Genomic DNA, 15,870 nt, shown 5'->3' on the forward strand with positions numbered 1-15,870 from the left:
ACAGAGCTGAAGGCAGGTGCTTAATGGACTTAGCCACCCAGGCATCCCTAAAATATACAAAGAACTCTTGAAACTCACAATAAGACAACCAATCCAATTTTTAAAAGGACAAAAGATCTGAAGGGATGCTTCATTTAAAAAGATATACAGATGGAAAATAAACAAATGAAAAGATGTTCAACATCACAAGTCACTAGGGAACTGCAAATTAAAACAACAATGATACCACTACACACCCATCTGAATGGGCAAAATCCAAAACACTGACAATATCAAATGTCAGCAAGGATGTGGAACAACAGAAACAGGATTTGCTAGATGCTGGGAATGCAAAATGGTGCAGGCACTCTGGAAGACAGCTGGGCAGTTTCTTACAAAGCTAAACAGTCTTACCACACAATTCAGTGACTGCACTCCTTGGTATTCACACAATTGAGTTGAAAACTTATGTCCACAAAAAAACCTGCACAGAGATGTTTATAGCAGCTTTATTCATAACTGCTAAAATTTGGAAGCAACTAAGATATTAATCAATAGGTAAATGGATATGTAAACTATTGTATCATAATACACTGGGATATTACTCTGTAATAAAAAAAAACACATGAGCTGCATCAAGCTACAAAAAGATTTAAAGGAACCTTAAATGCATATTGCTAGGTGAAAGAAGGCCATGTGAAAAGTTTACATAGTGGGGCACCTGGGTGACTCTGGGGGTTAAGCATCTGCCTTTGGCTCAGGTCATGATCTTGGGGCCCTACTCTATCTCTTGATAGATTATCTCTATCTAGATCTTGGGGCCCTATCACTCTATCTCACTCTCCCTCAAATAAATGAATAAATTCTTTAAAAAAAAAAAAAAAGAGAGAAGAGTCTACATACCTATGATCCTAATTATATGCCATTCTGGGAAAGGCAAAACTATAGAGACAGTAAAAAGATCAGTGGTTGCAGGGGTGGGGTGGGGGTAGAGGCAGAGGCTGACTCAGATAATTTTCAAAGCAGTGAAAATACTCTATAAAATACCATGATGGATACATGTCTAAAACATTTGTCCAAGCCCATAGCATATACAATACCAAGAGTGAGCCCTAATGTAAACTTAACTGAAGTCCATTAATGTAATGGACTTTAGTTAATAATAGTGGATCAATATTGTTTCACTAATTTTAACAAATGTATTACACTAATACAAGATATTAACGGAGTATATAGGAACTCTGTACTTTTTTTTAGAGAGGGAGGAGGGGGAAGGGAGAGAAAATACCAAGCAGGCTCCATGCCCAGGGTGGAGCCCAGTGCAGGGCCCAATCTCACAACCCTCCAATCATGACCTGAGCCAAAAACCAAGAGCTGGATACTCAATTGACTCAACCACCCGGGCACCCAGGTGCCCCAGGAATTCGGCACTTTTCATTCAATTTTTCTATAAACCTAAAGACAAATGAGCCCACAAAAAATAGAAGTAAAACCCTGGGTACCATAAATGGAGGGAAATGGAAAAGCAGGGCTGAGGCTTCCACCAACAGTGGCACAAAGATAAAAATAGAAGGGATGGGAAGAGGAGAAATTAGCCTCTGAGAACTAAACATCTAAGGTTTTAAAGTTACTTAAGGACAGGTGAACAGATCTTGGTACAACTCAATGTACTGGAACAGAGAACCCTAGATAAAACTGGGGGCCTGGAAAGGACTATGCCTTCAATAAAGTAAAAACAAAAACAAACCAAAAAAAAACAACTCACAAGCACAGGAGGAGGATAACAAAAATCTGTTTCTGCTTGGGCTTTGAATATTCTTACAGGGAAAAAAAAAAAAAAAAAAAAAAAAAAAACCCTGATGAATTCAGAATTAAAATAAAAATCTACCATAAGTGAGTCAGCAAACACAACAACAAACAGCAAGATTAAAAATCCTCAAAATCTGAAAAGACAGAATGGTAATTTGAAAGAGAATGTTAAGTATGTTTAAATAATCTAAATTAGAAAAAAGGAATCAAAACTCTAAGAACAAGAAACCACGTTTAAAAAAAAAAATACAGACTTGAAAAATAATAAAATAGGGCTTTTAGAAACAGAACTATTAAAATTTAAAAAACAAAAGGGGCACCTGGGGGACTCAGTTGATTATTAAGCATCCAAGGCCTGATCTCAGCTCAGGTTTTGATCTCAAGCTTGTGAGTTCAGGCCCCACACTGGGCTCTAAAACAAATCAAACAACTGCTCCATCCCATACCGACCAAATTGTATGCCTAAGTCCTAACCATGAAAGTAATGATGTTTGGACACGGGGCTTCAGCGTATGGTTAGGGTTAGACGAGGCCATGAGGACAGCAACCCTCATGCTGAGGTTAGCGCCCAGAGAGCTTCTGTCATTCTCTGCCAGGTAATCTAGTGAGAAGGTGGCTGTCTGTAAATTAGGAATTTATCACCAGAAATCAACTGTGCTGGCACATCCTGGTCTTAGACTTCCAGTCTCCAGAACTATGAGAAAATTAATTTTCTTGCTCAAGCCACCCGGTCTATGATATTTTATTTTGGCAGCCTGTACTAAGACTCCAAATGACCAAATGTGAAATAGCTTGAACATCAAAATAAATGGTAGTGATGAATAAGAACCTAACAAAAAAATAAATAAAAATCTCTAAGTCCAAAAATAAAGTAAAAGCTTTTCATCACAATTGACTGCCAACTAATAAATGCAGAAAAAATTAATGGAATTAGAAAAGCACATTTCACACCATAACAGTAATAACTCAAGTATAACCCATCAATGGACATTAAAACTAATGGTGCAAGTTAGATGAGGAAGAAGATACTATACAGTCTTAAAATATCTCCCCACAAATTATTTATTAACTACAAAAGGAAAAAATAATAACTTTATACTGAGGAAACCTAGCAGATTCACGTTAACCAAGTGATCAAAACTAGTATTAATAATGGAACAAGTGAGCATCACATGCCTCCTGATATTGAGAAGACACATTACTTACATACATTTCTGCCAAAAATGCGCAATCTGAATTTGAACAAAAGAAACACCAAATATACCAAAATGAAGGACATTCAACAAAATAAATGATGTGTACTCCTATAAAGTGTCAATGTCTAGAAAGACAAAGAAAGGCTGAAAAACTATTCCAGATGAAGAGAGACTAAAAAGTCTTGGAAACTAAAAGTGATGTATGATCCTGGATTGGTTTCTGGACTAGAAAGAGAATGCTGTTGTGGACATCATTAGGACCACTGGTAGAAATCTGAGTAAAATCTATAAATCAGATAACAGAATACTGTTACTTAATACTTAATATTAAAATTTTCTGATTTTGATAACTGTACTGTGGTTTTATTTAAGTGACTATATTTATTTTGAGGAAATATACATTGAATATTTATGGGTAAAGGAGCATGATGTCTCCAACCTATTCCCAAATGGTTCAAGTTAGAAAAATAATATGTACATAGAGAGAAAATGTGATAAAGTAAATGTGGCAAAGTGTTAACCACTGGTGAACTGTGGATAAGGGTATAAAAGAGTTCTCTGCATTATTCTTACAATTTTCCTATGAGTTCCAATTATTTCCCCCCAAAAAAGGACTTTTTAAAGGCAACAAGAGATTATACACAGATACAAAGATACTAAATTTATGAACCATAATACAAGACACAGAATAAAGAGTTGGAAAAACCATGACATTACAGGACATGATGAAATAGAAGAAATACCCTCTCTCTTATTGTATACCTTTTAAAAAGTCAATCAGAGAGAAAAAATAGATTAGCTACAAAAAACAACTAATAACAGACTTTTTTTTAATCATTGTATATTATGACAATAGACCTCTTAGCAACAGCAACAGATAACCAGAAGACAACAGAATATTTTCAAAGTTCTGAGAGAAGGTAAATTATGATTTGAAAGTAAAGACACAATAATGATACTTTCGAGAGGAAATAAAAAAGATTGAGTTGACCTTATACCATTCCTTACTTGAAAGAGAAAGAAGGTAAAAAAAAGAGAGAGAGAGAGAGAGAGAGAGAGAGAGAGAGAACACTTCCAAATAATGCTCAGCAGGAGGAACACTGAACCCAGAACGCAAGAATACAATGCCAAGACACAATGGTTAGCAATGAAATAAAAAACACATATGGGTAAATGTAAAAGAGAACTATCCATATAAAATAGTTAATAAACACTAATCACGGAGATATAAAACAAAGTAGAACCAAAATAAGAAACAACACAAAAAGGAAGGAGGTAACTGAATTAGGCATTCTAAAGTCCATGTACTTACCAGGAAGAAAACAGAATTTTTTTACATTATTATTTTTTAAAAGATTTTATTTGTCAGAGAGCAAGCAAGCATGTGTGCACACAAGCAGAGGGAATGGCAGGCAGACGGAGAAGCAGACTCCCTGCTAAGTAGGGAGTCCAATATGGGGCTCAATCCCAGGACTCTGGGAACATGATCTGAGCTGAAGGCACATGCTTAACCAACTGAGCTACCCAGGCATCCCAAAAACAGAAATATTGATTAACTTCACTACACATGTTGAAATTTTAAGGAAACCACCAAAAGTGTAAAAATAAAATGTGTAACTTTCAACTCAGTAGAGGAAAAAGAGGGGGAAATACAAAAAAATATACTGAATACCATCCAAATAGTGACTTAACCAGGTTAGAAAGACAAGATTGGCCCCAATGAATTTGGAAAATTTTTATAAAATAAATCAAATGAATTCATATTCTTCAGTTGGCATTCATTTGTATGTATCTTAGGTATCTGAAACATTATCACATTTCTTAATATGGACCCTTACTTTGTCAGAATGGCTGTCTATAACCTCTGCCCACTTTGGTCCCACAGCAGTATTTTTTTTTTTTTTTGAGATTTATTTGTTTGTTTATTTGAGAGAGAGACAGTGGGTGAGTGCATGCAGGGGGAAGGACAGGGGGAAGGAGAATCTTAAGCAGACTCCCACTGAGTGTGGAGCCTGACACACATCTCAGTCCTACCACCCTGAGACTATGACCCAAGCTGAAATCAACCAGCTGAGCCACCCAGACGCCGCCTCCACTCCCAGCAGTATTTTTATCCATATTTATTTTTTGGAATTGCTTTTCCCTCAGTTCTCTACAAGTGCAAACCCAAAATTTTGTTAAGTCCTAGGTCAAGATACGCTCTTCCAGGAAGTCTTTACCAGGCTAATTCCAGCTCATCTTAGCCTTAAGCTGAATTTCTATAGAATTTGTAATATGTCATTGCTTTTTTAATTGTTAAAATCCTGCCTTAGAAATGTTCCTTAAATGTTCCATTTAGGCATATTTTGTTTCCTCAATCTGAACATAAACTCCTCAAAATCAGAAAGAATTTTTTTAGGATCTCCTAAACAATCTGGCACAGTGTTGATTATTCACTTAAGGATGAAGCAAACTTTAAGTTATTTTTCTTCAATAAGTTCAAAAAACATGAAATATGCAAAATATGCACACAAAAACACATATCTCATATATAAAAATATCTCAGGTTTTTAAAGACTTTGTTTTCTTTAGACAAGAAAGCTAAAGTGAACAGATTTTAATAGTCATTTCCCATTTTCTTTTTTTTTTTCACTTTTGCCAATTTTAAAAGGAGTCCACATGCTCAGAGCTAAAATATACAAGGTCAAGTGAAAGGAAGTCAGACATCACTAATACAACAAAGATTTTAATAAAAACTGAGTATGTGCCCCACATTCTGACTACCACACCATCATGAAGAAGTATTACATAATAGCTATCTTTTACCACAGTATTAGAAGAAAAAGCTAGGGATAAAATTTAGAAGTTAAAAGAAAAACAAAACATTGGTAAGATAAAGAAGACCTAACTAAATGGAGAGAAATAACATATTCACACATCAGACGACTCAATGCTGTTATGATCTCAAATTTCCACAAACTGACTGCAAATCCTACATAATTCCAATAAAATCCCAGCAGGCTATCTACGTGATAAAATGTCACAAAATTATGCACAAAGACACGAAAAGAAAATGAGAGGACGCAAAAAGTGGTGAAATCTAAGGTCTAGTTAATTGCACTGTGGCAATCAAGCTCCTGGTTTTGATAATGCACTACAGTCATATAAAAAGATGTCACTATTGGGAGAAGGTGGATGTTCGGTATATACGAGACCTCTTCGCACTCTTTTCGCAACTTCCTATGAGTTTATAATTACTTCAAAATAAAAAGTTAAAACAAAATCCCAGCAGACTTTTTTATATAATTTGAAAAGTGATTCTAAAATTCATATGGAAAAAACAAAGGGCTTAAAATAAATGGAACAATTCTGAAAAAATAGAACAAAGCTGGAGGACTCATTACCTGAATCCAAGACTGTCCATTAAGCAATGGTAAGCAATATAGTGATGCACTGGTAGAAGTACAGCCATACAGCTCAAAGGAACAAAACAGAGTCCAGAATATCCCCATGTATGTATCCTCAAAGGTGCAAAGACAATTCCTTCCTAATTCATTTACATGAAGTTCTAAAAGAGCTTTTACAGTAACAAATCAGAACAGTGATTGCTATGGGGAAGAGGGATGTGAGACTCACTGGGAAGGTGAACCTCTCTGAGGTTAAGGAAATGTTCTACCTTAATAAGGATGTGGGTTACACAGTTTTATGTATGTCAAAACTCTTCTAACTGAAACAAAATCCATTTCACCATAAGTAAACTATAATTTTATTTTAGAAATATATAACAGCACACAAGCTTTATAAAATATTTGTCTATAAAAAGACAGAAAAAAATACATCAAAATAATATTTAGTTCTTGAGAGTTAAATCATTATTTCTTAAATTATTATTATTTAAAAAGGTATATGTACACATAATACATGTCATAATAAGAACAAAACAAGAAAATCTTTAAAATGTATGCCATGATAGGGGTGCCTGGGTGGTGCATTTAGTTTAGTGTTCGACTCTTGGTTCCAGCTCAGGACATGATCTCCCGGTGATGAGATCAAGGCCATGTTGGGCTCTGCACTCACTGCAGAGTCTGCTTGAGACACTCTTCCTCTGCCCCTCTCACCCTGACGGTGCTCTCTCTAAAAAATGAATAAATCTTTTTAAAAAAATGTATGCCACAGGAAAAATATCTAGCCCATATTGTGTTCCACTCACTAATTCCTACATCAGTTACCTTCCAAATCTGTGGCACCGTTTGACAGGAAGACATCTTTGCACATAAAATAAGACTAATGGAAATTTTATGTGCTCCTCTGTTGGGCTTAAAATTTTGAAGTTCTCTTCAAATCAACTTTTCCATCATATTTCTTCACAAAGCCCCATCAAATGTTTCTCTAAGATGATTCTCATCAATCCCTTCCATTCCATTCTTTACTGCTTTTCACTTTGTTTGCTCCATCATCACTTGCCGCATCCTTTGTTTCCTCCATATAAGCTAGCACAATTCTGTGAATCCCTGAGAGCCCTTAGGATACTTTCCTGAAGGTCTGAAAGGTCAAAATGATTTTCATGACAATATTAAAATGTTATTTGCCCCATTTTACCATATTGATACTTGCACAATAGAGCAAAAGCAATGGTGATAAAACTGCTGGTGCCTTGACATCAGAGCAGTGGCCCCAAAATGCACTACCAATCACCGTATTCTTCACTGCCATGCACTCTAAGAGAAAAAAAAAAAAAAGCCAGTTTCACTGAAGAAACTGAAGAATGTCCTTATTGAAGCACAAATATTATTAATCTTATTAACTCCTAACCCTTAATGCATAACCTTAACTCCTAACCCTTAATACATAACCCTTAATAATAACCCTGTTATTCTATTTGATGAAAATACATAAAACATTTCCACTGCATACCAAAGTACAATGGTCAGCTCAAAGAACAGCATGTGTGATTTTCAGTTGCAAACTGAACTAACCACTTTTCCCATACAACACCATTTTTATTTGAAAGAACTGAGGAATTGGTTATTCATGCTTAGATACCTGACATTTTATTGAAAATGAACTAATGATGGGGCACCTGGGTGGCTCAGTCAGTTAAAGCATCTACCTTCAGCTCAGGTCAATGATCCCAGGGTCCTGGGATCAAGTCCTATATCGGGCTCCTTGCCAGCAGGGATCCTGCTTCTCCCTCTGCCTGCTGCTCCCCCTGCTTGTGCGTATACCGCACGCATGCACCCTCTCTCTCTCCCCGACAAATAAATAAAATCTTTTTAAAAAAAAAAAAAAGGTAGAATTGAGAATGTCTTCTATTTAACCAAGTACTAAACTTCTCAGGTGTAAGTGCTAATAGAGTCAATAGCAACAGATATAACTAGCATACATAATCTTGGGGTTCTCAATGGTGTAAAGGGGCTCTGAAACCAAAAAGTTTGAGATCAGTCGCGTTCAGGGTGGTACGGCTGTAGACCAAAAAGTTTGAGAATAGCAGGTTCTATTTAGCAGATATTTCCATCTTTCCTCTCTGATCCATTCTCATCATGATGGTCAGAATGATAATGAGCCCTTCCAACATTACTCCTTCTACAGAAACCTTTAAAGCTCTCAACATCCTACCACGTCATATCTAAATAACTTTATCCAGTTTCCAAGTTTATAAAGTGACCCTATCTTATCTAGTACACCTTACTTCTCCATGCTCCCCAACACAAGCCTTCTGTGTTAGTCCCCAAGACTTTATCCACCTCTGTTGTTACACACACCTGGGAAGACCAACAATCCCATTCCCTTCCCTGCCTACTTCCCCTCTCTCCCTGACCCCTCCCAGCCACCTAAACTTAACTTACTCTTAGAGGCCAGGGGGCAAAAAGGACAGGGCCTTGAATGTTTGGCTTACAAGACTGTACTTTAGTCTACAGGCAATGTAGGAAGATTCTTTGACCAGGAGAGGATGGATGACCATCTCAAACTTCTAAGAAGACTCTAATCAAACAAAATAAATATCTTATTTGAACATAACTAAAATTCATAGTCAAATCTAAAATTCTTCCACAGAGTTTAAGGACGAAAGTAAAAAATACATTGTCACACTAGGAATCCAAACCTATAATCTCAGGTCAAGGCAGCCTGAACTCGGAAACGTGGCATCTTCCAGAACAAAGAAGGCTAAAAAACAGAGCTAAAGCAAAAAACAAACATGTTCTCATCTCTTGAATATAGGGTCTTTTGGTACTGAACAAAATCTTTCCTAAAAGCCCAATTCTTTTAGAAACAAAAAACCAACCTACCAACCAACAAAAAAACAAAATAAAACAAATATGTGGGGCGCCTGGGTGGCTCAGTGGGTTAAAGCCTCTGCCTTCGACTGGGGTCGTGATCCCAGGGTCCTGGGATTGAGCCTCATGTCGGGGTCTCTGCTCTGCGGGGAGCCTGCTTCCTGCCTTCTCTCTCTGCCCGCCTCTCTGCCTACTTGTGATCTCTGTCAAATAAATAAATAAAATCTTAAAAAAAAAACTATGTAACAGCTGTAAATATTCACTAGTCACTTAAGGTCTTTAGTTTAAAGTGACAGAGTTATCTTCATATGCACAAAATAGGAATGACATCACTTAATATGCAAAAGCTACATTAAGCCTGCTGATTTAGTTTAGGCCTAATAATAATCCACAGTGCTTAAATTGTTCTGTACCCACCACTGGCAGAACTCTAGTTAAACCCAATACCATCTTTTCTGCAAAACCTGCTATGATTTCTCCCAACCAGAAACAATGATCTCCCTTCTCTAAACTCATGTTACATATGGTTTGTCCCCTTTCAAGTCAGTTCATTCATTCATTCCACAAATAAGTACTGAGAGTCAAATATGTCCCAGGTACTCTTCCAGGGTCTACAACACAGCAGTGAACAAAACAAAACCACCAGCTTCCTGGATTTACACTCTAGTAGGAAGAAAAAGGTAATACACAACTAAGTAGAAGGTGACAGAGCTCATAATAAAAATGAAAATTAGGGGAAGAACAAAGATAAACTGTCTATAAAGCTAACAGATCTCCAAGTTTGGCCTCCCTCACTCACATGAACCTCTGTGAGTGCTGAGAATTACTGGGACATGCAGAATGCCATAGAAGGTGACCAGTAGCAGCCAGGATGCTAACTGGGAGCATTTTATGAGAGCATTTCTCAGTAAATGCCTAAAGAAACCTCAGACGAAAAGGACCGGACTCTAAGGTTAAAACATCTTGTTGGCACATCTTTTTTCACTCTAAGTAAATATTCACTTTAATACCAAACTTTTTATTCTCATTTAACTTGTTTACTTAATGAGAGCCCCCAAAATTACACAAACTTCAAGCCCTACAAAATCTGGATTCATCCCTGCTAAACACAGAAAATGAGAGTAGGGTTTGGTTTCCTTCAGGGTGATAAGGAACAAACACATTTAAAGGTGACACCTGAGCTGAGACCCAAGGGAAATGAAGAAGTAAACCATACAGCTATTGGAGGAGGGCAGAATTCAGGCCCAGAACACCAAGTACAAAAAGCCTGAGCAGGAGCATGAGAAGCAAGGACAGTAGCAGGAGAAATATATAATAATAAATGATACCACAGTAATTAATGATTACAGAGTATTGTATGTCAGGCACAGTCCTAAACACTATTCTAAGCATCTCCTCGTTACAGTTGAGTAAACTGAGGCACAAAGGAAAGGATTAAAGTAATCTAATGGCGGTGAAGTAAAGTAAGCTAATGGTGGTGAAACCAGGCAGTCTGACTCCAGAGCCCAGCTCTTAAACCACTCTGCTAAGCTAAGGAGAGGTCGGTTATCCAGATTATGGAGTATCTAGACAATCTCTCAGCCAGTAAGAGTGTTAACATGCTACAAAAGAAGAAATCAACAAGGTTTTGATCTCAAACTATGATAGCTAAAAGTAGGTACACATTTTATGTCCTTATAAATACCAAGCACCAAGTCTTGTCATTTTTCTCCACCTCTCAGTCTTTAACACATTTCCTTCCATATTACAGCTGCTCAGTGTAGGATGGTTGTTCAATGTACCATTAAGAGAGAACCAGCAACTATTCACTCTCCATGCAAAATAACCTATTAGCTGTTCTTTCGCAGGTAAATACATATACACACCAAAATCCTGGAGGTGATCCCTTCCTTTAAGGGATCAGATCCATGTTAAAGTAAGTTAATCTGTTCTTCTGGGTTTTTTTTAAAGCTCTCAGGAGAAATGACCCACAATCTGTTCCACTGTCACTTTCCATCCCAAATAAATACTGAGGCTGGAAAATACTACCTTAATTTACCTTAATACTCAAACAAGCTTTCTGAAGTTTAGGACCCTTTCCTCAGGTCCCTCTAGACTTTGTCTTCCTTGAAAGCAAAAAAATAAGCATAATCCCAGACAATCATGTTTTACCTTCAGCCATTCTTTTCTAAATGCTTAAGATATTCATGTTCCTCAACAGAAGTTAGGTTTCAGAACGGAGTTTTCCTGTTTTATAAACACTGACTACAATGAAAGAATTAGTCTTTGATGATACTAATCAGAACACCTTGAAAGATACAAAACTACAAATAAGCCAACACAATTCACTAAATGCTTGAACAAAATAATTTCCTCATTTCACTGCCCAATCTTCCATTTTTCTCCTGTCGGCCTTCAGTGAGTTTGTTTACATAGACTACCATGTGAATGGCTTTGGAGCTTAGCAACATTGCAGCCTCTGCTTCCAATCACATACAGATAAAATCAGTATCGACATTCCCAAAGCATGTTCTCTACAAGACACTAATTCTAAGGACAAGCAATATGTATTATGAATAAAAAGAATCCCACAGTCAATTAAGTTTGGAGTTTGCTGGATTAAGCAACATTAAACAGGTTTCTTTACCATATGACTTCTCCGTCTTCAGTATACTCATAGCAATTTTGAAATGCCTACCAGGTCCTGTCCAGAAAAAAAAATGATTCCAAGGTCCCAAATCTTAGCAAGCTGTCCAAAACTAGAGCTTTTGACAAAAGTGGGATACAAGGAAAGGCCCATTTGGAGGCAGATGTAGTCTACGAAGAGGTCAGGCAGAGACAATGGGCTCAGGAGCTGAGCAGGAAGCACAAGCTGGAGGCATGGGGGTCATTCACAGGGATCAAGCTTAAGTCGTGAGACTAGACAAGATACTTCCTTAGAAACACAGTAGTAAGAACTGGTCTTTCAAACACCCTTGCCTTACCCCATCTCCAGCTTTAGTATCTTCAGCTTATCTCCAGCAATAGGTCTAGAAAAACATCAAGACCTGGGGTAGGAATAAGGCAAATCCAACTGAAAAATGAGTGTGAAAATTCTATTAAATGCTAGCAGATATTGATCATGTGATCTTGTATAGAACCACCAAATTTCTCCAAGAGAACTCTTTGAAATGACAAACCTAGAGATGATTCATTCTTTTCTTTTTGGTAAATGTGATGAACGCTATAAAGCTATCTCTACAGAAAAACACACACACACAATACTAAACCTATTAATTTCAGAGGGCTTCACAGGCCTCCTGAGGCACAACCACTGAGCTCTCTAGTCTTTTCCTAGGTCCCCAGGTAACCCTGGCTACAAACACTTCATCTCACAGATGAAAGCCATACAGTTACAAGACATTTAAAAGTATGACTTTTTTAAAACTATATTTTCCGTGTACTTTAAGATATTGCAGAGAAAATGTATACTTATATTTTTTGGCCTTGAAAACATGAAAACTTACTGGGTGATTAAAACTCAAGTCATTTATCTAACACCAAAAACAGAAGGGCATATGATGATAACAACACCTTCACAACAAAACAGCTGAAAGGCTAAATGATTTTACGAGGCCACAGAGCTAATAAATTCCAGATCTTCCATATTCTACTTCAGTGTTTTTTAAGCCATGACACCTTGGATAAGCATATTACTACATTGGGTAGGATACAGTTTTTAAAATAAAAAACCCTTGAAACACCCACCTTCTAAGAGTGACTATAAATAATGAGGTCTCTAACTTACTTACTTAATCTGATCATTCCATTTTTAGCACCTAAACACAAATTAAGGAGCAAATTATACATACTGGCTTTTGAAAACAAACCCTCTAATACACTCCTCTCTAATCAACACAATTTGTATAAATAAGAAAAATCTAAAACAGTAAAACAAATACAAAAAAATCCATTATCTTTACACGTGGACATGATTACAGACAAAAATACAAGCAGCTTAAGCTTTGGGTTAGTTATTTAGCAAGCAGGGGGTATAATGCCAAAAGCACATGGAGTTTCTCTGCTTTGGGCCCCTGGTATGGGCAGAGTCTGGCAGGTGGAGATCAAGCGTCTATTATCTGATGTCCACTTGGCAGACTCTACAAAAACAATGAGGCCTGGCTGCACAGCAGGAGTTAGGTATTCCAATTACTACTAAAACATCCACTGTAATATAGAGTATGGCTACAACTCACATACTGAACTAAAGATGTGCCTTAATTTCTCCACTGGAGAAATTTATGTTATATGCCCATATCCTATCTTTACAGAGTCAGTAGTGCTACTGTTAAGAATGCAGTCTCCGGGCTCCAGGATGGCTCAGTCAGTTAAGCATCTGACTTGGGATCAAGTCCATGTGGGGCTTCCCACTCAGCGGGGAGTCTACTCGTCAGTCTCCTTCTCCACCTCCCCCTGCTTGTGGTCTCTCTCAAAGTAAAATAAAATAAAATAAAAAATGCAGTCTCTAAAGTGTAAGATTCAAACTGTGGCTTTGCCACTTATGAACTTGGGCAAGTTACTACAACTCCCTTGTGCCTCAATTTCCTCAAATGCAAAATGGAGTTAATAAGAGCACCTATTTCACAGAGTTGCTATAAGGAGTAAGTAAATTAATACATGAAAAAATCTTAAGAGCAGTGCCTAGCAAATAATAAGCACTCCATATATGTTAGTTCTCATTATCATTACTTTAAATGGATGACAAGAGTAATCAACTTATACCTGTATTGCACTTAGATGTCCTTAGGAAACTACAGGCCCTAATTTTTTTTTTTTAACTTTTTAATCATGTGGCTTAACTACCAGCTGTTTTTTTCTAAATATAGTAAATACACAACCAATTATTTTTGTAAAGAACTCGAAAAGAACTTACTGTACACACTGCCACCTAAGACTTAGCCACTAGTAAAGTTTTAGTTAACTTTTCAACTGAATATAACTCCCAACACTTCTGATCTATTTGGATCCATTCACTTCAACTTTCATAATCACCACCAAGTCCAAAACACAGCAGTCGTTATTCTTACCTGGACTACTGCAGTGGCTGCTGCCTAACTATTCGTTCTCCTCCAATCTACACTACAGTACAGGTAGATCTTTTAAATTCAATTTTACTCCTCTACATAAAAACCTACAATGGCTCCCCATTGTCCTAAAGAAAAAACTGCCCGCCTTAAAGACCTAAGGGGCCTGTATGATCTAGGGCCATTCTCTTTCTCTGACTGCTCAAGCCACTGAGGCCTCTCAAATCCTTACCGATGTTCCTTGGGGCCTCACAGCCTTCACAGATTATGCTCCCTCTATCTGGCATAATCTTCTCTCCCCATTGCCTCTGACTCCCAAAAGGAGATCAGCTCCTCCTGTTACATGCTCTCATAACCCTAATCTTAATCCTCTTTTCTCCTGGGCAGCACAAAATAAACTGCAATAAAATAATCTAAGTGGTTGTTTAGTGTTCCTCTCCCCATCCCCAATATAAACTCCAGGTAAGATTTAGGAATATGTCTACCTTTTCCTGCCTGCTACAACCCAAGTACTTCGATGCCAGTACCTTACACTTAATAGGTGTACACAAAACACCTGTTATCTTATAAGCAAAACTGATGAGACAAATGATGACAGGCAGCAAAATGATCCACAAAACAAGACTAATGGAGAATCCTGGCTGCACTGAGTCACCACACATCTCGCACTGAAGTAAAAGCAAAAACCCTATTGCTTAAACATGGGCAGAAAGTTTAGTTAGAACTAAACTTTCCAAAGTAAAATTTTCTCATTTGTTATGTGAAACAGGACGAGTTCCACTTCAGTCACCAGTAAGAAGATACACAACTAAATCAAGACTGCTGCCACATTTGGCACTATTCGCTTCTTGGCAGTCTCTGCGAGGCCAAGAGTTGAACTGGCCAGGGAACAGTGATTTATCTCCCACATTTAGAAGGGGTCCGTCTACAACAGCAATGCTGCACTACTAATGGACTTTGAATTCTAACCTAGTCAAATACTTTCCTGAGTATTCAATTAACTTAAAAAAAAAAAAAAGGCTGAATTTTATGTGTCATCGACAAAAGCCAGTTTCATGAAGCATCATAGTCCAATTAGATTAGGAAGAAAAAAAAAGTTGCTTTTTCCTCCAAACCGGGGGAAGAAAATCATACTAACTAGATATCTTTTACAAATGAAAGTCAATACTCGGGAAATCAAAAGAAGATGGTACGCGGATGCTAAGAGGTGAAAGGTCGGGGGGCTGTGGGTGGAGGCTGCCCCGTGTGCTAACTGCCGCCCGGCCCGGTGGTCTGTGGTGCCAGACCTACAGCGGACCGTCCCAGGTCCGTCTGACGAGCACAGGTCTGACACACGCCAAACCCCCGCCGTCTGGTTCGTCGCACGGACCCAGCCAATGCAACAAACGGCCAGACCCTCTCCGCGCTGTGCTGAGCAGAGCGGCCGGCTCGCGTCCAGCCCTTCCCGGGCACCGCGCGTCCAAGGGGAGCACTCAGGTAAGGGCTCCGAGGTCTCGGGGTTACCCGTTTGGCCCTTTGTTCGTTCCCAGGCAGCGAAGCCTCGGGCGCCCGCTCCTCCCCGCCCCCCACCCCCCAGCTCCCCGGCGCCCG

At 38.0% G+C, this 15,870-nt stretch overlaps 1 protein-coding gene across 1 annotated transcript in view; it reads right to left on the reverse strand.

Annotated features, from left to right (window-relative positions):
* MAP4K3 (mitogen-activated protein kinase kinase kinase kinase 3) overlaps positions 1-15,870 on the reverse strand; it is a 137,044-nt gene that overhangs the window by 120,917 nt on the left and 257 nt on the right. The gene's annotated exons all lie outside the window — the stretch shown is intronic.

The sequence above is a fragment of the Mustela nivalis genome (assembly GCF_964662115.1).
Source record: "Mustela nivalis genome assembly, chromosome: 8".
NCBI lineage: Eukaryota > Metazoa > Chordata > Mammalia > Carnivora > Mustelidae > Mustela > Mustela nivalis.